Source organism: Papaver somniferum, unplaced genomic scaffold (assembly GCF_003573695.1).
Source record: "Papaver somniferum cultivar HN1 unplaced genomic scaffold, ASM357369v1 unplaced-scaffold_119, whole genome shotgun sequence".
In the NCBI taxonomy this organism is placed as follows: Eukaryota; Viridiplantae; Streptophyta; class Magnoliopsida; order Ranunculales; family Papaveraceae; genus Papaver; species Papaver somniferum.
This window is the reverse complement of record NW_020620936.1, coordinates 967,936-990,151: the sequence shown is the minus strand read 5'-3', so window position 1 is coordinate 990,151 and position 22,216 is coordinate 967,936. Positions and strand designations below refer to the sequence as shown.

At 37.4% G+C, this 22,216-nt stretch overlaps 1 long non-coding RNA gene across 1 annotated transcript; it reads left to right on the top strand.

The window, feature by feature from the left end:
• The first annotated feature begins 2,938 nt into the window (after positions 1–2,938).
• LOC113330860 lies at positions 2,939–4,492 on the top strand. Its single transcript, XR_003350544.1, has 3 exons — positions 2,939–3,198; positions 3,886–4,054; positions 4,155–4,492. It is a non-coding gene; the product is annotated as an uncharacterized LOC113330860 (long non-coding RNA).
• Positions 4,493–22,216: the final 17,724 nt, after the last annotated feature.

Below are 22,216 nucleotides of genomic sequence, written 5' to 3'. Positions count from 1 at the left end.
AACCAATATTTCTCGAAAGACTTTCCTATTAAGCTCGTTACCCTATCGGTCTCGTTCTAGTCAAAATTTTAGGCTTAGGTTCGCGTAGGTTACGTGTTCCTAAGGCGGGCAAGAAGGAAACAATGATGAAATCTGAGTCCTTATCTTGATTTGGCCAGGCCTTGCCCTTTACTAGAAAATTAAATCCGATTTCAGGTCCTCAACATATATGCATACAAAATCATCCAGTAAACCCGCTGACAGGGGATTCAAGGGTGTTTAGAATTCTTACCTCCCGTTCCAGACGGGGGATGAACCGTTGAAGTCGACTCGGGCCACGACTCCTATGTCATGTACGAACCCGAGGGGCCGAGGCGATATCGTAATCGCCGTCCTTCTCTGCACACAGTTTATTTAAAAGTACCCTTTCGTAGGGTTTTTAAAAAAAATAATAAATAAAAATGTCCAATGTCCAAAAAAAAAACTTTACAAAAAAAAAAAGAAAAAAAAACTTAATTACAGTTTCTAAAAAAATAAAAAAAATAAAATAGAATATCTATATACAAAAAATTTCTTTTTCACTCCTTTTGGATTCCTCCTTCTTTTTTTTCTTTGGCTTCGATTTTGTTTTCAGGACTTTCTCCCCTTTTCTTTAACTCAGTTCCAAATCTGAAAGCAAACAAGAAATACCAAAAGGCGTAAAAAGGAACAAATAAAAAAAAAACTAAAAAAACTAAAAACAAATTTATAAACAAATCCACGTCGGCGGCGCCAAAAATTGATAGTATTTTTCAATGATGTTGTAGTAAGATGACTCGTTCACTCAAATTTGTTGAGAATTTGTTGTAAGATTTAATAAAGAAAATAAGGAAAAATATATATACAAAATTTGTCACAGGATGAAGAGAGACCGAGACTCGTGATTCCACTGGTTTTCATGTTCATGAGGTTCATAAATTAATCCTAGACATTTATAGCTCAAAGCAAAAGAAACAATAACTCTATTCTTTGCCAAAGTAGATTTCGTAAAACATCAATTATAAATTACAAGCATAGTGTATCTAAAGCATCTAAGACTAAGCATACACTATCTAACAAGATAACAAATGATGAATAGAAATCATAAATTATTTAAAATTTATGCAAAAAGTAAATAAGGAATTTATTAAATTACCCCAAGGATGAAATACAGCTTCCTCCGTCGTCCCAGTGATGGGTTCTAGCTCCACATGGTGAAAACACACTCAAAAAGATAACTCATAGCTCAAATGGTATTTTTATTGGAGAAATAAGATAAAACAGAGATTTGCAATGGTCCACGGGTGTTACAAATGTTGCAAAGAAGCTGTTACAAAATTATAGCACAAAACAGTCGCAGAAGCAACGGTCTTTTTCTGGAAGAAAACGAAACGGTTTTAAGACACTAGAAAACGACTGCTACTTGCAGTCTATTGTTCTTCGTGTTCTTCTCTAATGGCAGCAGCAGCAACTCTCTGCAACTCTAATTTCTATACTATGTTCTCACCCCTAACTCTCCATCCCCCTCATATGATCTCCAAAACTCTTTTTATACTCAACAGACTGCGACAATCTCCGTATCTTCTCGTAATAAATTCCGAGAATAATCTACTATCAATCACCTTTACTCTTCACTGCCAGTTACGGAAAGTCTTCTCTGCTATCTAATGAATTGTCAATGCTCTCTCCACTGTTAAAGAATGAAATCCTCCGACAAAATATTCTCCCTTTCAAAGCATATCCCCCAAATACAAGGAAAGAATATCCGATGCTCTAACTGCCCTGTTTGTCGAAGGAAACTTCCTTTTCTTATCAGTTCCACGCGCCTGCATCCTCTAAACACGCTGAGACATAGTCTATGTTGTAGTAAAACTCCTTGAAGACACACACCAACCTCTGTGAATTACTCACAAAACACGGGAACGCACAACAAAATTCCGTGTCCCTGTTTTGCCGAGATATGAAGAAATCTGCCTCCCTTATCGTATCTGACCCATATACCAACCCTGTTTCGGTGAAACAGGTGGATATCAATCCAAACCCACGAAGAAATCGAACAGAAATCCCGTCAAAATTGTCTCCAAATGTTCCGCAGGTGAAACACCATTTTTCCCGCCAAAACAGTTTGTACGTGAAGAAGAGACGCCCCTTAACAGAGTAGGGGTGTGAATAGCAGATGGTGGTCTGGGGTGCAAATAGTGAAGAAGGTGACCCTTAGTAACTGGGTGCCCCTTATCCAAACTGAGAGTCCTTTTAGCAGTTGTCCTCCGGGGGTGCCCCGAGCAACTTTTCGAGCCGAATTTCCCAAAAATGTTTATTTCCAAAAATACCTAAAAATACATAAAAACACAATAATAAGGACAAAAACGAGTACTAACAATACGAAATATTGAGGACAAATTAGACACATAAATGCGTCTATCATCAGTCAACTTTAAAAGGCCTTTATGAGATCTTAATACTCGTAAACTAATTGGACTTATCTAGACCTGAAGTTATATGAAAAAAATGAAGCATCATGGTACTTTTTCGTACATTTTATTTTAATCTTCATAATTTCAAAAAAAAAAGAAATGTGTACTTGTTGTTTTGATTTCGACCAAAAATTGTAACAGATACTTGTTGTTTTGATTTCAACAAAAAATTGCAATAGTGCTACGTTCTCTCCACTACCAATATATCGGGGAAAAATCCGGCGAGGGGATCCGACGGACGAGTGACAATGGTGATAGCATTTGGATAAGTTAAGGCAAAAGTGGATCGGCTATTTTGTGAGTCACGGGATTGTTGCCGGTGTTTTCTCGGGTGAACCTAGAGTTATCAGTCACACGTGTTTGGTATAGAATCTCAATAAAGAAACAGTCGGAGGATGTCATCAGTCACACGTGCTTTTATCTCCATATTTTTTTGTTTGCTTTTTAAGAGGAGTTACTTTCCTTTTCTTTTTCTTCTCCGGATCTGTTGATATCTCGAAATTTCAGCACAGGATCTCAACAAAATCATCTCTAAAAATCACTCAAATTATCCCGCGAAATTAACCCGCGAATTTTCGATTTCCCCTTTAATTTCTCTGAAATCTCCCAAAGAAATGCTGCATAAATCTCTTCACTTTTCTCTGAATCCATCGCGTACTCTCACGATCTCACCGTCCCAAGAACAAACCTTTTTTGGTTGTTCATTCAGATCGGCCTTCATACCAAGGTTAGGTTTCTTTTCAAACCTATTTAGGAATTCGTTTTGGTTTTATTGATTCAAATTTTGTAAGTTAGGACATTGTAAAAAAGGTTAACATGCTAGATCTAATTGTTCAACTATTGTTGGCGAAAAGAAAATCAATCTCAACACACTTTTTATTAAAAAAAAAAGGAAAAAAAGAAAAGAACATTCAATTCTCAATTGGGTTTTCAATTTTCTCAATTAAAAACATCGAATTTAGCTGATTAAAGGATGTAATAGTTCAATTTATTTCTAAATAAACGATTTATGGTTTGCAATTATTTGATTAAAGCTTTTAATCATGTCTATTTGGAGCAAAAAAACGATGTTATGTTAGATTTCATAATAATAAATTCTTACCTGTAAATTTTGCCATCATGACATTATAAGAATTTAGCATATATGGAGCAGGAGTTTGGTTCAATGAACTTAATGCTAGTAATGAACTTACTGTTGGCTATGCTAGGTAGAGTTATGTAATTGCAAATAGTTTTGTAGAGATTGGTTGTTACAAGTTATCTGGTGCATATTTTTGATATGTGCATTTTTAGTTTGGTTATGATCTGTTTTTGGATTTGTATTGGTGGAGAGATAACCTAAGGTGTGACTATGGATTTCCAAGAATTTGCATTTCAGATTTCTTATCAATGTTTTATTATTTCTTTGTCTTAGGTTAAAGAGATAACCTAAGGTGTGACTATGGAGACATTGATGTATATTTGCAACCTATTATGGAAGAATTGAAAGAATTATGGGGCGTCGGTGGTAAGACGTACGATTCTTCTTTAGCTATGCTCTCTAGGCAGAGCACCAAGAGGCAGTTGGAACTGCCAATAAAGAAGTATGTTTTATTACTTTTTTTTTAATTTTTTTTGTAGAATATTTCAGTATAATTTTACTCAATTGCAGACTTTGAATTCTAATCTCAGTTATGCTTTTAGGTATCTGCGGAACAAACGACATCTTGAAGGGTGCTTGATGGACCTAATAATGGAAGAGGACTTGCTCCACTTGACTTCGAGATACTTGAGTTATGCTGAGACACACCTGCTAAAACAACGGAAGAGAGTTGTATGACTGCACTCGATTAGGCCAAGAGTTCTATCTTTCTGTGTTAATTCAAACTAGTCATGATTCAGGTGGTCTTAACTCATAAGAAACAATATGGTCTTAAAATACCTTTCAATTCTTATTTCGAGTAAGTTGATTGATTGTACGGATACTAAAATTTCTGGAACTCATTAATAATAATAAATACATAAGATCACTTGTTAAGCTATTTTACTAGATCATTCTTAATCCTTCTTGTTAAGGTGATTTTGGATTGAAATGTATGGTTAGAATAGCATTTTTGGTATGTGCAGCTATATTACAGCGGCTCATTCATAAATGTTAGGCATTGTTTTTCACTTGGCAGCGAAGTAGGTTTAAAATTGCATTACTGGAACTGTGAATTTAATCCTGCTCCCGGTTTTGGTTATGCAGTCACTGCATGCGTTGTAAACTGCTGTAGTCTCTATCTGTTAGTGATCTGCAGTCCTTGTGATACTGATCTTGGCGTCTGCATAACGATTCTGAACATCTACAATGAGTTTTCTATCTCTGCAGCGATTTCCAGATTGATGTAGGCATGTTCTCGCACTGCAAACTGCTGCAGTTTGCATGTATTTGGTGTGCAGTTGCTGCCATTACATTCTTAGAGTGGGGTTTTGATGTATATCTGTGTTGGTCGGCAGTGTAGTGCTTTCACCTGCAGAACTTGTTTTTATTTTGCAGTCTCATTCCTCGTCCCAGTTCCTGTCTATTGAGACTGGATTTTGTTTATGATGTACCTTGTATTTGGCCTAGCCTTTTCTTCCAACACAACCTTTCAATTTCGAAAAAAAAAATAGCATTTGCAGTCAGTGTTCCGTCTCAGCCATAAACAAATGTAAATATGCAAGATAGCCTGCTAAGTGCTCAATGCTCCATAAACTTAAATATAAATATGCAACCTCCATCACGCAAAAATTTTTCTGTAGACTAGACGAATGACAAATGTGGACGGTGGACCAGGTAATGACATCACTAGCACTAGTTTTCGTTAGCTAATTCCTGTAGAGGTGCTAACATTACCGGCAGTATCAAATATATATAGGAGACGGGGAACAGCTGGAAGCACGGCCCCAATTATCTCGCTGTATATCTTACCAAACAATACTAACTTCAATTCTTAGACCTTTTTTTTAAGGATCTCATCGTTTTACAAAATGGAAAGATTTGATACGATCCAAAATTCTCCCGCCTTGTTTTCCCTCCATCAAAATCCGCTTGTTTTCCCTCCATCAAAATCTCCCGCCTTGTTTTCCTTCCATTACTTTCCCTCTTTTAGGATCTTCGTTCCCCCAACTCATTATTTTTCTGAGTGTTGAGACTTGAGAAGAAACACCAAAAAGCAGAGTAGGAAATTGAGCAGGTATGTTTTTTTCCCCGTAGAAGTTGAATGATTAAACTTCAATTTATGTGATAGTAAAGCATGGGATACTTGGGTTGTATGTCAATTTTATGTTTATCAACTCGAATCGTGTTATCAGTCAGTTTGAATGGTTAGTAATATTGGGTTTTATTTGAATGTATTTATGCATATAACATGTTTGTAATATCACCTCTACTATTGTTGGTACTTGAGTTTCAATGTTAGAGTTACTGGAAACTTAGTCTTGATGAAGAAATCTTAGGACGAACTGCGAATCCGTTTATCTGATATCTTTTTTGATCAGGATGCAAAAAGTAATAAAAGGATATGTGGTAGAATATATATGCTTGTTGTAGTCAGTGTTAGACTCTTCTGCCGTCTAATCTATGTCGATGCCTAAAATGAAACATCTGTATGAGAATCTCTTTTCTCAAGTTTGCGTAGCTTTCTCCTATAATATATTTCTGAACTTTCTCATTGGCGATGGCAATGCTAATCTCACTTTACTGTTTTCAGGTGATCCCTCCTAAAGTGCATTTGTTAGCTGCTGCCCAGATTAGTTGGATTACCCTGGCGTTCAGTATGGATTTCCAAGAAGATGAAACTATCGACAAGAGTTGGTTGGAACTGCCAAGAGACCATCCTGACTATCAAGCGGGTGTCAAAAAGTTCATGAACTTTGCGTGCCGCGACTTAGAACCAGGGGAGGAAATATGGTGTCCGTGTAGAAGGTGCAATAACAAAAACTTACTGAAACCAACAAATGTGGAGGGGCATATACTGTGGAAAGGATTTCTGAAAGGATATGTCCATTGGATATACCATGGGGAGGGTGAGGAGGAGGACTATATGTCTACTGGTACTGTGATTGGAGATGAAGACGACCGAATGAAGGATCTGATAAATGAGATGGTGCCTGATTATGATGAAGATGCTCCATACGACGAAGTTTCAAATTTTTACCAGCTACTGGAAGATGCAAAGGTGCCACTATATTCTGGTTGTGAAAAGTACTCAAGGTTGTTCTTTACTATACACTTGCTTCATATCAAGTGCCAAGGTGGTTTGAGCATCAAGTGGTTTAACGTGTTACTGAATCTCCTTATCAAGGCATTTCCAGATGCCAAACTACCAAGGAGATTTTATGAAGCTAGGAAAACAATCAAGGACTTGGGTCATAGCTACACTAAGATCGATGCTTGTCCTATCGATTGCATGTTATATTGGAAAGATGACGCGAATCTAAATGACTGCCGGGTATGTGGTGTTTCTAGATGGAAAACCGTTTCTTCTAATATTAATAACGAGTCAGAAAATAGAAGGACGCCGAAAGGGAAGAAGATTCTTGAAAAACAACTAAGGTACTTCAACTTGAAGCCAAGACTTCAAAAGTTATTTATGTCTCCACAACCTGCAAAAGATATGCGATATCATGCTGAAGAACGTATCGATGATGGACTTTTGAGACATCCTGCTGATGCGCAGACATGGAAAACCTTTGGTGAGAAGTATCCAACGTTTGCAGTTGACCCTAGGAATGTGAGAATTGCATTAGGAAGTGATGGCATGAATCCTTACGGAAATATGATGAATCCACATAGTACATGGCCCGTGGTTATAATCATCTACAACTTACCACCATGAGAGGTTATGCAAGATAAAAACTTCATTTTGTCTATGATAATTCCGGGACCCAAGTCACCAGGAAATGATATCGATGTTTATTTACAACCCCTCATAGAAGAACTGAAGGAATTATGGTACACTGGCATTACCACTTACGATGCTTCAAAGAAAGAGTATTTTCAATTGCGTGCAGCATTGCTTGGCACTATTAATGACTTTCCTGCACTAGCTATGCTCTCTGGTGGAGCACCAAGGGGTCCTTAGCATGTCCTTGTTGTGGGTCTGACCCATGTTCAACTCGACTGAAGTATGGAGGTAAGTTTTGTTACATGCAACATCGTCGGTACGTGCCTGCTGGTCATCCGTGGCGACAACAGACAACACCCTTCAACGGGGAAAAAGAGATGAGAGAAGAAGAACCACATCTAATGAATGGGGATCAGATAAATTATCAATTGACACATTTGCAGCAAGTATAATTCGGCAAGAATGCCAAACAGAACGGTCTGACACCAACAGTACCGGTCAATTTTGACCACAATTGGAAAAAGAAGTCTATTTTTCGGGAAGAGTTGCCATATGTGAGCACAATTTTTTGTTTCCATAATCTTGACGTGATGCACATTGAGAAAAATATCTTGGAAATTTTGTTGGGAACAATAATGAAAGTAGAAGGGAAGACAAAAGACAATATCAAGGCCCGTTTTGATCTTATGGATATGGGAATAAGACCGGAGTTTCATCCGACAAAAAAAGGAGACAAATTTGTGATGCCAACAGCTAGGTATGTGATGTCCCCGAAGGAGATGGATACTTTTTGTAGAAATTTGAAGGATATCAAGGTTCCCGATGGATATTCTTCAAATATTTCTCGTTGTGTTAATGTTAAAGATCGAAAGATGATGGGTCTGAAATGTCATGACTGCCATGTGCTGATGGAGTGCTTACCGCCTATTGCGTTGTGGGGATTACTGCCTGAAGATGTATGTGATGCAGTGAGTGAGCTGTGTATGTTTTTTAAAGCATTGTGTACACAGGTTCTCAACATAGTGGATCTGGACAAACTACAAGACAGAATTGCAATTACTTTGTGCAAGTTGGAAAAGATATCCCCCCCAGGTTTTTTTGTCGTGATGATGCATTTGCCAATTCATCTACCACAACAGGCAAATGATGCTGGTCCAGTTCAGTATCGTTGGATGTACCCGATTGAGAGGTATGGTTTAACCACTTTCTGTATGTTTTGAAATCTAAATATTAATGTTGATCGATAGTTTTCTTATATTAGTTCAAGAAAACAAATATACCATTCTTAGATACCTCACACATTTTCTGTACTTTTTGTAGTATACATGTGTACAGTTTTACGTAAATTACAGCCATTTTCCTGATAAGAATTACGTTTTAGGTATCTGTGCAAGTTAAAGTCTTATGTGCGAAATAAAGCATGTCCAGAAGGTTCTATGGATGAAGCATACCTAATAGAAGAGAGCCTCACTATGCTTACGCGATACTTGAATAGTACCGAGACAAAATTCAATCAAGTCTCAAGGAACGAGGATTATGAAGAGCCACCCTCACGTGAGAAATTGGTCGTTTTCAGACAATCTGGTCGTCCCGTTGGAGCTGAAACTTTTGGAACGCTTGAGGACTCGGAGATGGAACAAATCCAACTTTATGCTCTGCAGAATACTGCAGATGTGGATCCATACGAGAAGTATATACATTTTGTTTTGCTTTTACAGCTAATAATCTTTAAATTTTGTCAAGTTCAGTAGTTAACTATGTTAAGCATTCCACATACAGTGAACACAGAGAAGAATTAAAAAGACGTGGCGTAAGGGACGCTGATGTTGAAAGAAGACACAACAAAGAATTTCCTTTTTGGTTTGCCAGCAAAGTAAGTACATTTATATATATTCAAACACAATACATGTTTTTAGGATTTCACAACCGGACATGAATAGATATATCAACTGCATAAAAATGATCTGGTGAGTGATGAACTCTATTCAATGAGCCAAGGTCCTAATAAAGAGTGTTCGTCTTTCAACGAATACATCATCAACAGGTTCAGATTCCATACAAAAGCGTGGGAGATGCGATGGAAGACACAGAATAGTGGAGTATGTATAAAGGGAGGGGAAGGTGAAGACGATGATATGAATGATTATTATGGAGTGGTGTCTGAAATTATCGAGGCACGCTATTTGAACCAATTACGAATTCTTTTTTTCAAATGCGATTGGCGTCCGGTTGCAAATCAAGGTGGATCCAAAAGAGATATCTATGGATTCACCTGTGTTAATCTCAATAGAACCTGTTATGCGAATGAACCATTTGCGTTAGTGCACCAAGCACAACAGGTTTTTTATATGAAGGACATAAAGAATCGACAATTAGAAGTGGTTATAAAAACACGACCTCGCTGCTCTTACAACATTCCTGAGAAAATTTCAGAGGAACTTATTGCACCAGAAAACTCGAGTTCTGATGAAGCGTATCAAGAATGGTATTCAAGTTATTCAATAAACGATCTTAGACGAGTGCCACAACAAGATCACAATGAAAATTTGGTTAGGGATATGACTGATGTTCCACCAGAAACCATCAGCCATGAAGAAGTAGTAGCTGCCATTCAAAGACAAGAGGAGGAGGAAGCTGATAGTGACGCAGTTTACACCACTGACGAAGACGATGACTTTGAACTTGGCGATATGGGATTTTAATAGCTTGCATTTGGGGAAGATGCAGTTTATGCACGCTATTCACATGTATACAGTAGTCAAGTTTTAATTTTTGTTTAGGAGGAATTTAACCTTTTCTGTCTTGTTTTGGTTATATGGAACTTTTGAACTATATCTGGAAATGGAAGCGATGCCCATACTGAAATATGGAATTTTTTTTTTCTTTTCAAGTAAATTTTTACCACTTAGGTATGAAACTACAATATATTTTGTTTATCAAGCTACAAAGGAGCATCTTTGTCAGCTTTTAGGGATGTAAGTTCTGGCCTTAGCCTTCATTATTCTTAAAACAAACAAAGTTTTCTTACAATTGGCTTGGATCGATGCCTTCTATATGTAGTCGATATTTTAACACAACTTAATTACTAAAATTCTCTGCAACAACCAAATGTGTACAAAATTAAACCGTGATCAGAATAACATGTCTAGAGTCTAGACTATTGAGTATGGGGGCTCAGCCGCAAGGCTTCGATACACCAACAACTTAGTCCTCATACAATTAGTTACTCTTCTTAAGTTAATCTTCTAAGATCCTCAAGTTGGTTCCCAAAACTAGCTCAAGGTATATGCCTACTATAGTTGGCATGGTTATGTCCAAAAGGTTTAATCAAATAGGTAGACTGGTAGTTGGGTTACTTCAGCGGCTAAATACATGATTAGGAAACTTATGTCTTGCTGTTGGTTTTCTCCAAGTGGTTGAATGTCTAAAGATACTAGTGCATTTGTTTAGTTGGCGAACCTTTATTGCTAATGGGTTTTAGAATCTATAGTTTCTTACCGTTTAGTGGCTTAAATCAATACAGAACCCCAGTTGCCTTTCCTAGTGGCTTAAACAGTTTAGGCAACTAAATTTCTCTGCTGTTGAAAAATTTTAGTAGCCTTTGGTCAGTTTTTTTTTATTGACCCCTCAATCGATATTGATTCACAAGATAAGTTAAATGGACAAATTCGTCGACGTGTCTGTGTATTGAACCAACTCGGCAGAAAAAATCAGCAGAGTGACGGTTATTTGGGTTACCGGTGTCGGTGCAGAATTTTTCGTGAATTCTCCTCAAATAACTCATACTCATTATGCCTCCTTGCCTGCGTTTTTCTCCTCGTCTCGGATAGAATTCAACATAGCGCCTACATAAAGATAAATCTTCTTGAATCATGAACTCCATAGGATTAATGAATGGTTGTGCCATTATGTAGAAGTTGATGATGTTGGAGAGAGTTAAAGGGTATTTGTGTTGCCTAGAGGTTGAAAGAAAACTATCCTTATATAGTTTAGAGTATCGACGACCCTATATGTTGATGGCCGACTATCATAATCGGTAATTTAAAATTTCACTTAACAACCGATTATGAAATTGTCCCAAATTTTGTTTTGGTGAAATCTCTAGTTTTTTGAATTTGGGAACAACCATAATCGGTAGGTTAACAAATTCCCTTAACAACCGATTATGAAGTTGTCCCAAATTATTTTTTGGCCGAACTCTCTAGTTTTTCGAATTTTGGAACTGCCATAATCGGTAGATTAAAAATTTCACCTAACAACCGATTATGAAGTTGTCCCAAATTTTGTTTTTTCCAAAATCTCTAGTTTTTCGAATTTGGGAACTACCATAATCGGTAGGTTAATAATTTAATATAACTTCCGATTATGATGTTGTCCCAAATGTGGTTTTTGTCCAAAATATCATTTTTTCGAGTTTTGGAACTACAACAATCGGTAGTTTCACCAATCATTTATGAACTTAACATATCTACTGATTTTTCATGGCCACAAACTATATTTCGAGTGTAGACTTTAACAATCGGTAGCTAATATTCCTATATTTACTACCGATTATGCAAGGAAAATTGGGTAATCTCCGGAAAATTAGACATCCCATAACCTTGCCAATGGGTTGGGAATAAAATAGTCGCCCCTAATTCTTTCAGAATCGCCCCTAATGACGCCAGGTTATTTTAAGCAACCTATACTTCCTAGAATTCGCCATGATTTTTCTGAAAGGAACATAGTGCTTAGGACTCTTGCTAGCAAATCATTGGAAATTCTCCGGTATACATACTTACAGTTAAGGACATGTTGGATGCAACCTGTTTGAAAGATGGATGATTCTGCATGCAGTGGTAGCTAGGTTGTTTAGTAAAGGATCTGTGGTGTAATGGTAGCGCATCTGAGTCCAACTCAGAAGGTTGTATGTTCGATTCAAACCAGATTTATTGTAACTTCATTACACTATCTATAGATCTGTAGCAAAAACGTATTCAGAATAATAAGTTACCAGATACAAGTTTTCTATGTTAGTCGGTATGTTGTTGATAACTTTTTCAGTCAGTCGGGTTTGTTGAGTGTTTTTTTCACAGCTGGGTATTTAAATGTTGTCGTAGATATGAACAAAAAGAACAATCCCCTGTGTTTTTCTCTATAGATATCTTATTCTTTGGGTTCAAATCTTCCAATCACCACACCATTTTAAGGTATTAGCAAGCTAATTTTCTGTTACTAATTTTTGTTGCTAATTGGTCGCAACGGCAGATTGCAGCATCCCTCATGTAAGTCACATTATACTTTGACTATAGATTTTCACCTAATAGGTGGATGATGTTCACATTTAATCAATATCACTATTCAATTATCAAGGAGTCAACGAATAAAAAAATAATTAGTATTACTATACAATTATTCATGACTCAACGAACAGAAAAGGCACCAAGAATATTTTTCAAGAAACATCAATGGTAGTACATAGAAAACATAAAATGGAATTTATCAATGGGGATACCAAATAACATAAGCATATTAATGATATTTTAAAGTATTTTTTATGCAACATACCAAGACAAAAACCATGTGTTGAATACCGGAGATCACGTGATGCATGACTCTAATCATAGGTTGAGCAGCAATCATAGGTAAAGTGCTTGGAATAAATAAGCATATGGTTTCACTCTTTCAACAAGAAGAACGCGTATACTTGAGCAATGATTATATATTTTCTTCTTTTAAAAATTGTGACGAAGATCAGTGGATGTATCTCATATAAATTTTAAATCAAATTGAAAATATGTATATGCCAAGCTATACTTTGCAATTAAAAATTAGCCTACCAATTATTCTTTTGAAAAATTTCAATAAAAGACAATGCATTATTAAGGATACAAGATTAATGAACACAACTAGGAGATCTGGATATTGATGCAGATCCTAACTAATGTTGCTGCTGGGTATATACCAATAATACGATGGAAAGTGATGAGATCGACAGATGGGATACATGTAGATAGATATTAATATCTTGAAAAAGTTTGTTTTGCAAGTCAGATGAAACAGAGTAGGGCACAAAGAGCCTACATAATGCTGGACTCTGCTTGACATCCTGTGCTTTTATAAAAGATGAAAATCCAGTGTATATTAGTATTTCAAAAATACTTGGTGAGCCATCCAGACTAAAAATTACTGTTATCAAGAAGAATGAGTTGTTACATGGGTATACAAAAACGGTGAAGCGTGAATGTATTGATGAGAATTCACCACTTATAGATCAAATGGGATATTGGAATCACATGGAGTTTCAAAAATGACTACATACTCTTTACGACTTTCAAAAAGAGGAGGATATCTCTTGGCTTAATAAGTTGATTGGTTCCTATAAATATCTATGTCTTTTCGGTTCTTGACATTTACTAACTACTCATTTGGTATTAGGTTGTCCTGAATTTAATTTTCTTTCTATTCTAGGTTGCTTTTATTTATGAAATTTCAATATTTTGCTGTTAAGAACAAGTTCATATCAATTAATGTTCTTTGATATATAAATTATATTTTATCTTATAAATTCTATTCTTAAAGAGAGATAATTCAAAAGCATGAAAGGTTCAAACATATATTGTATTAGTGTTTGAATCAATGTGTTCTTACAAACACAATGCATATATGTTAATTACTTTTGATAGCAAACACAATGTGTTCTTAAGTTGTCACTTTTAACTAAAGGATTCCAACTATCAGACCAATTTTTGATAGATGGGTGTACAACTGTTTTTAGTTGTAATAGTACGAGGTGTTAATGTTTCAACTGGATGTATGAAATGGTTCCGTACACCATCTGATCTGAAGGACATTTAAGGTGCAAATTTCATAGTTTTTCTCATATAGGTCATTATGCAAAGGAATACTGATTACGGGTTTGGTATGTTGATGTACCTGAATGGGTGTTTGCTAACAATACTTCCTTTAGAGAAATTAATATGCGGTTGTGTTTATGGGTGAAAACTATTTCTGCTGGTTTTGGTGATCTTGGGTGTGTGTGGATGAGAAATGAATCTAAACCCTAAACAAATGCACTGCACAGGAGTGCTTTTTGATTTGAGAGATCAATATATACAATTCTGGCCTAAACCAAGAAATGGTCGTTCCAGACTTGCTTCGGTCACAAAGTGAAGGAGATGGGGTTGATCTTAGGGAGGGAAGCGAAGAAGGTGTTGAGATTGTGAACGTGTTGGTTGTTTATGACTTGTATCAGAATGTTGAACTGGCTTGCAAAATGTAAGCTATCGGTTCTGGTGTTTTCTGAATACGAATGACAACACTTGGTTTTCTATGTCTGTGTTGTTTGGAAATAGGAGAACTTATTTATACAAGTCATTGAGTGCAACCCTCATCTCGTAGGAAGTGGAGGGAGTGAAGTGATGGAGTAGTGAGACTGTGTAGGTGATTATCACACGATCACGTCTTTTCCCACTTCTTCCATCATCGCTAACCGTCCATGCCTCCTGACACGTTCTCGTAATGGCGCGTTGCACGCTGCACACTATAAACCGCCAGATCAATACCCCAGTAAGTATCCCCTAGTTTGTGACATGCTTGATGTTTCGAATGAGTGGACCGTGGGACCCACAGGAAGTAGCATACAGTGCTAAGTTAAATAACTAAGTTATTTAAGAAATCGATATTCATGAAAAATCGTGTATGCTTGATGCATGTAATGCATCGAAAACAATTAACATTTACGAAGCATCGATGTTTTAAAGCTTAACCGAATAAGTCGCGGATTAAGCGTCTTAAAATAGCATCACGCCCAACCATCTTCGAGTGATCGTTTGGAGGCCGCATGGGAGAGCCATCTCCTGGTCGATCACTCCATGTGGAAGAGTGGAGGACGGTGATCACCTAGGTGCCTCATTGGCCGTTTAACTCTTAGCCTAAGCTGTCCGACCAAGCTGGCAAAGTTGGACGGACGAGATGATCTGCGACACATGTTTGCGACCGTTGATGGACTTTTAGGATTTTAAAGAGGTGCGCAAGCATCCTCTTTGGCTTGATCCAATTCAAGCATGGCACCAATTTTGGTGGGACCGATTGGTCGTGTATGGAGGTGGTCCGTTGTTGTGCACGTCTATACCTCGCAGTCCCGTGAAGGATGGATCTAGGCCACTCAAGTTAACTGCCAAAAATGAGTGGCCGTGATCGATTTGTGATAGAAATCCTTTACCACAAAGGATTTGGGAACCGCGTGACATGCCTCCTTTGGGCATGCGTTTCGAGGCGCTCGACCATGGTTGGCCTAGGTCGATCGGTCACACACATTCATGGTCCCACGGTGATCACGTTGATACTCTTGGTACCTCTTAAGTCTATATCTACACCCCCCATTTAGGCTGGCGAAGATGGATGGACGCGATCGAACTGCGACAGTTATGCAGCGCCGCAAACCCTAATTAGGGTTTTAAAACGGTCACACACCTGTGACTTTGGCCAATCGGTTTAGCAAGCTATGCCTCTCTTTTGGAGAGGTCAATCGTGTGGTGCCCACGTCGGGCTGACGGTGAACATATGTGCACCTCCCTGATGGTCTTAGGCGCGATCTAAGCCATCCAAACATGCTGGTTAAGTTGGATGGTTGAGATCAATTTTAGACGCTAGTGGAATTTCCGTGAGCCTCGAAAAGCCTCACGCCCATCATGTTTTGGGCAAACTTTCATGGTTCCATGACGATGCCGTGAGCAAGCCGATCAGGTAGGGACAGAGTGGGCCCGCCAATGTATGCATTAGCGCTTCAATGATCATTCGCGAGATGATCTAAGTCATCCAACCAGGCTGGTGAAGTTGGACGGTCGTGATGATTTTAAGACTGCCTTGAACAGTCTAAGCTCGTCGAACTTCTTGAAAGCAGCGCAACCACCCTATTTTAGGGCTGGTGTTTGACGTGCTGGGAGGAGTTCGTGTGATATTCGACCGGCTAGGGCATAAGAGGGCCCGCTGGTGGTCATCACGTCAATCGCCTACTCTTGCCAGGGTTTGTCTAGGCTTGTTAAATTACGCGGCCAACTCGTGTGATCGCGATCGTTTCTGAGACTGATATGGACAGTACAGATTTTCCTTAAGGAAATGAAATGCGTTCGATCAAGATGAAAGTGTATCGATTCGAAATTCTCTTTGTCAGAGAATGATGCATCCTGTACGAGTATTTCGTGCATGTCTCAAAATTGGCACTTGGAGATTCATGTTACTCTGCTGAGAGTGAACACTCAGTCGTCATGTCATGCTAATAATGAGAGCTCGGTTAAAAACAACACAGGAAACACTAGGCTAATCATGCATTGATTGATAATGCTATAAATACACAGAATATTTGGGATTGTTGCTACATGCACCATTCTGAGTGAATTTTGTATATTTATTGAATTGCTTCAAATAAATAAAACGAGAGGATTTCTGCGCTTATCGTTTGTCAAATGGCCTTACCCTTCGCAGAATATCGGCACAGTAAATCTGGTTTTACAATTTTAGCCCTGAACTAAAATCCACCATCAACAAGTTGACATGTTGCAATTCTCATTTTTCGAGGGATAATAATAGTACAAAATCTATTTAACCTGGCATGTTTAGGGGCAACCCCAAAATAATTAGGGGCGACTTTTTTATTCCCGACCCATAAACAAGGTTATGGGATATCCTAAATGTTAGTAGAATACCTTAATGCACTTTATAATCGGAAGTAAAAAAACACACAAAGACTACCGATTGATATGAATTTGTGCTAGATGCGTATTTGGGGCTATTATTAATCGGAAGTTAATGATAAATTTTTTTACTATCGATTATAGGATACTCCAAAATTCAAAAAAAAAATATTTTTGCAAAGTCTCATTTTGGGGCTACTCTATATTCGGTAGTTATATGAACTATTTTGACTAACGATTATGGTTGTATAATTGCAAAGGGAGCCACTGTATAATCGGAAGTCAGGATAACTTCATTTACTACCGATTATAGGCTCAACCAAAATTCAAAAAATAGTGGATTTTTGCAAAATATCATTTTGGGGAAACTTTATATTCGACAGTTATATGAACTATCTTTACTACCGATTATGGTTGGATTTCGGCAAAGAGGTCCACTGTATAATCGGAAGTCAGGATAACTTCATTTAATACCGATTATAGGCTCAACCAAAATTCAAAAAATAGAGGATTTTTGCAAACTCTCATTTTGGGGTAACTCTAATTCGGGAGTTAAATAATCTAAATTCACTACCTATTATGGTAGCATTTTTTCCAAAGGTCTACTTTAATCGGGAGTCAAGATAACTTTATTGACTACCGATTATAGGATAATTAAAATTCAAAAGATAGAACATTTTATTTTTGGGATACTTTATATTCGGAATCTATATAAACTAAATTGACTCCCGATTGTGGATTAACTTCCCGATTGTAAAATTATCTACCGTTTGTGAACGGTAGTTTAACCATTAAAAAAAATTGGAGATAAGGGATGGCCACATTTTACGTTTGGGTGACCCTTTTTATCTTGTGTGTGGCCCATAATTCTTTTGGGGTCGCCACTAAATATGCTAGGCTATTTAATTCTATTAGTTTTCAGTGTTTTTGTATTTCATTTCACTATGAACATGTAATACAATGGCAGTATAAAATTAATCCCAAATGCAAAGGTAACAATATGTACACCAACAAATGACGGATTTTATGTTTTATTCCGCATACATGGTTGTTGGGTAGAACTAAAATATGTATACCAGCAAGAAAGGTTGAGCCGGGGCCATTAGGCCCGGTGATACCTAATATTAGATGAAACATTTTGAGAATCAGAAGTTGCCATTTTTCACAAACCTAGGATTCAAACGGTAAGGATGACTAATATTCTATTAGGTATTTATACAAACAACCAATGTTTACAACCTTGATAAATCCTCAAAACAAATTAGGATTCCAATATTTCACAAACAATCCAAATTGCAGAAATTAGGATTCGTAAGCGCAACAGAACAAATTAGGGTTCTTATCGTCACAATGAACAACAATACAATAATATACTTACAATTAAATCCTTTTCATTTACTCTTCTTCTTGCGTCTCTTTTTCTCTATTTCTTCACCTCAGGCACCACCACATCCGTCACTATCTCATTACCACCTCCATGACAATCTACTTCTTCACCTCAAGTACAGGAAAAAAATACTATGACTTTGAGAGGAGGAGAATGATTTAATTATGGGTTTTAGAAGGAATAAACATCAATTGATTTGATTTTTGGTTTTAGGAGTCTACCGTTTGGTGATTTACGATTTAGTTTTGGGGTTTTCGAAATATTATTTGATTTTTGGGTTTCAGAAGGTGGTGGAGGAGAGTGGTGGGGGTGATGACAGTCGTTGAAGATGGTGGCGGCGTGTGTATGACCATAATATTAAACATATTGTCAAGCCTATAATTAAATACAATTTAAATTTAAGCCCAAAATTATTAAAGTATAGTGTGATGATGTTTCCACCACCTCTGACCACCAAAGCCACCGCCAACCACCTCCGACCACCAACCACCACCGTTAAAACCACCTCTGACCACCACCACCACCAACCACCACCACCACCAACCACCTCTGACCACCACCGCCACCCACCGTCGTCGCCACCCAGCACCACCACCACCGCTAACAACCATCGCCCACCACCATCGCCGACATGTAGATGTGTAAACAGAAGTTACACATGCATATGGCATGTGTATCCAGAAGTTACACATCCATATGACATGTGTAATGCAAAGTTACACTTGTATATATATATATATATATATATATATATATATGAGACTCACATATGAGTATGGTAAGAAATGGTTACCCATGTGTACCTAGAAGTTGCACATATGTATGGCATGTGCATCTAAAAGTTACACATTCATATGCATGTGTAACTTTTTATTACACATGTTATATGTATGTGTATCTACAATTTAGACATCCATATGCATCAGTTATACATCAAAACTACATATACGGAAGATACATGTATTACTTTAATTTTCATTTACAATAATTCGTTTGTTTATCAATTAGATCAATCTGCACGAAGGTTTAGCAGGCAACAACAAACACCTTGAAGCATACCACATTTTTTTCAAAAATAACCAAATAATTAACATACTTCTTTGCAATGCGTTCCCTGCTAATCTTATATACAATAGCAGCCCTGACCTAATCACTTGCAGCAACTTCTGTTAACTCTTCATCAAGTAAAAAACTGAACCTTGCAATTGAAAGTGTAGATGGGGAAAAACGATTTGCTAGTTTTTACGGATTGAGGAGGTGACCGTGTGGATAATCCTTGAACCGAGCAAATGCTCAACCTCACACAGATGCACTGCAAGAAGGGAGTGCTTTAAGTTCGAGAGATCAATCTGTAGGACTCCGGCCTAAACCAAGACAATAGCCGTTCCAGAGTCAATTCGGTCACAAGAGAGGATGGGCTGATTTGTAGGAGGGAAGTTGAGAAATGTGTGAGATCAATGGTGATCGAGATTGTAGGTGTGTTGTGTATTCTGCGTAAGAAGGTTCTGAATGATTGAATTTACTCAGTTGAGAGTGATTGCTCAGACGATCAGTTCGTGTAGACGAAAGATTTTCTGTGTGAACTTGTCGAGAAATTCTTGTATAGACGAATGTTTTCCCTTCAATCATGATTAAGAGGCCTTTTATATTTCTGAGTTAAAAACACCATGATCCCATGAAATGTGACAAATGCTGGAGTTAAAGAGTGGGGAAGTGAAAATCGTGTTGAAACTAGTTGCTCATCGTGCAGATACTTGGTTAACTTTCGACCCACTACTTTTCTAACTCCTCCAACTGATTGCACGACTTGCTCACATTCTCATCGTGCGTATGAACACACGTGTCGTAGACCGCCAGACCAAAACCCTAGTTAATATCCCCTCATGTGACACGATTGACATATCGTGATTGTGGAGTCAGTTGCTGACTTTATGGGACGATGAGTCCTTATGTTGCTGAGTTGAACATGACTTTGCAAATGTTCTGAGACTCATGAATTGAACATGTCTGTTGAGACAGAGGTATAATTATGTTGGTTGTTAAAGTGAGCAAATATTGCTCGTATGAGAAAATATTGCTCGTTTGATAAATTGTTGAATGTTGATAATCAATATCATGGACTGAACAAATATTGAATATTGGTAGTTGAACCAATATTCATGGACTGAGAAAATATTGAATATTGAATATTGATAGTTGAACCAATATTCATGGACTGAGCAAATATTGAATACTGAATATTGATAGTTGAACCAATATTCATGGACTGAGCAAATGTTGCTCATTGATGAATTATTTAATATTGATAGTTGAACCAATATTCTTCAGTGCGAATAAATATTGTTCATCTGAGCAAATGTTTCTCATTTGATGAATTGTTGAATATTGATAGTTGAACCAATATTCCTTAGTCTGAGCAAATGTTGCTCATTTGATGAAGTATTGGTAGCATGACCAATTAAATATTAAATTAAAATACTGGCGACCAAACCAAGTATAATTAGAGTGTTGATCATGGGATCAACATAAAATTTAGTGTTTGAATCTGGAATTATGAACCTTGAACTCAAAGCCCTAATTTTGATCAATTGCTGAATTGATGATTTATTGAAAATCATTTATGAAATGAAGGAGGGACCGACTACATGGGATGATGAATCGACCATGTAGCGTCTAGATGCTCACGTGAGCAAAATACCAAAGTCTCTTGAAGACCAGTTGGTGAAAGGATGATCAAATGCTGGTTTAATCATTTGTTGCTAAAAAATAATGTTTATTTCAGCATTAGGTGTTAAAACCTAACTATGAAGATATGAGAGAATGACCATGGAATCATGAAACCGTCCTTGGTTGGTCATGGGATCATTTGTTGATCATTTTTATGAAGTTCCAATTTGTTTGGAAGAGTTTTGGACCTAATACGTGCAATTGTGCAAATTAGATCAAATCATGAAAAGTACATGGGACTGGCTCCTTGATAGCCAAAGAGCCAACCTTGGTCGGTCAAGTTAACATGCTCACGTCACCAAAGTGTCCGCGTCCCAGTCTTGAGAATTTTGATATTTTCTGGTGTGCGGTTGAGCAACATTTTGAGAAAATATGAAAAAATCAGATGAAGGAAAATAATAATAAAAAATGAAGGAATCATGAAGTGTGGGACCGGCTATGGCCAAGGAATGGCCGGCCGACCAAAGAGCCCGGTCCCAGGGTATTTTTCATGATTTTAGGGAAATATCATAAAACCAAGGAATTTGTTGAAATCAAGGAGTTTTTATGAGATGAGGGAAACATAAAAAATAATGATAAAAAAGTAAGGGGCATGTGGGACCGACTAGGGCCCGGTCCCACGAGTTTCCCTAATTTTATATTATTTTTCATGGGTTTAGGGAAATATCATGAAATCAGGGAATTTTCATGGGATGAGGGAAATAACAAAATAATAAGGAACCATGAGGTGTGGGACCGGCCACAGATAGGGCATGGCCAGCCGTCTGGTGAGATTGGTCCCACGACATCTTTCCTAATTTTTATTATTTCTTTGTCTTGAAGGAAATTTCTTGAATTTAAGGAGTTTTTTCGTGAAACGAAGAATATTTGTTCAAATGAAGAGATTTTCATGAGAACAAGGAAAAATAATAAAATATGATAAAATATAAAATTGGGCGTGGGACTGGCCACGACACGACCGGCCGGCCGGTGGGCCCAGTCCCCTAGCGCCTTGATTAATATTTTATTATTTATTATTTTCTTCCTATTTTGCATAGGTTCATCGTTCCTCGTGTTTTGGAATGCTCGTTTGTGCATTATTGCTGAGTACACTCGCACCATTTTGGT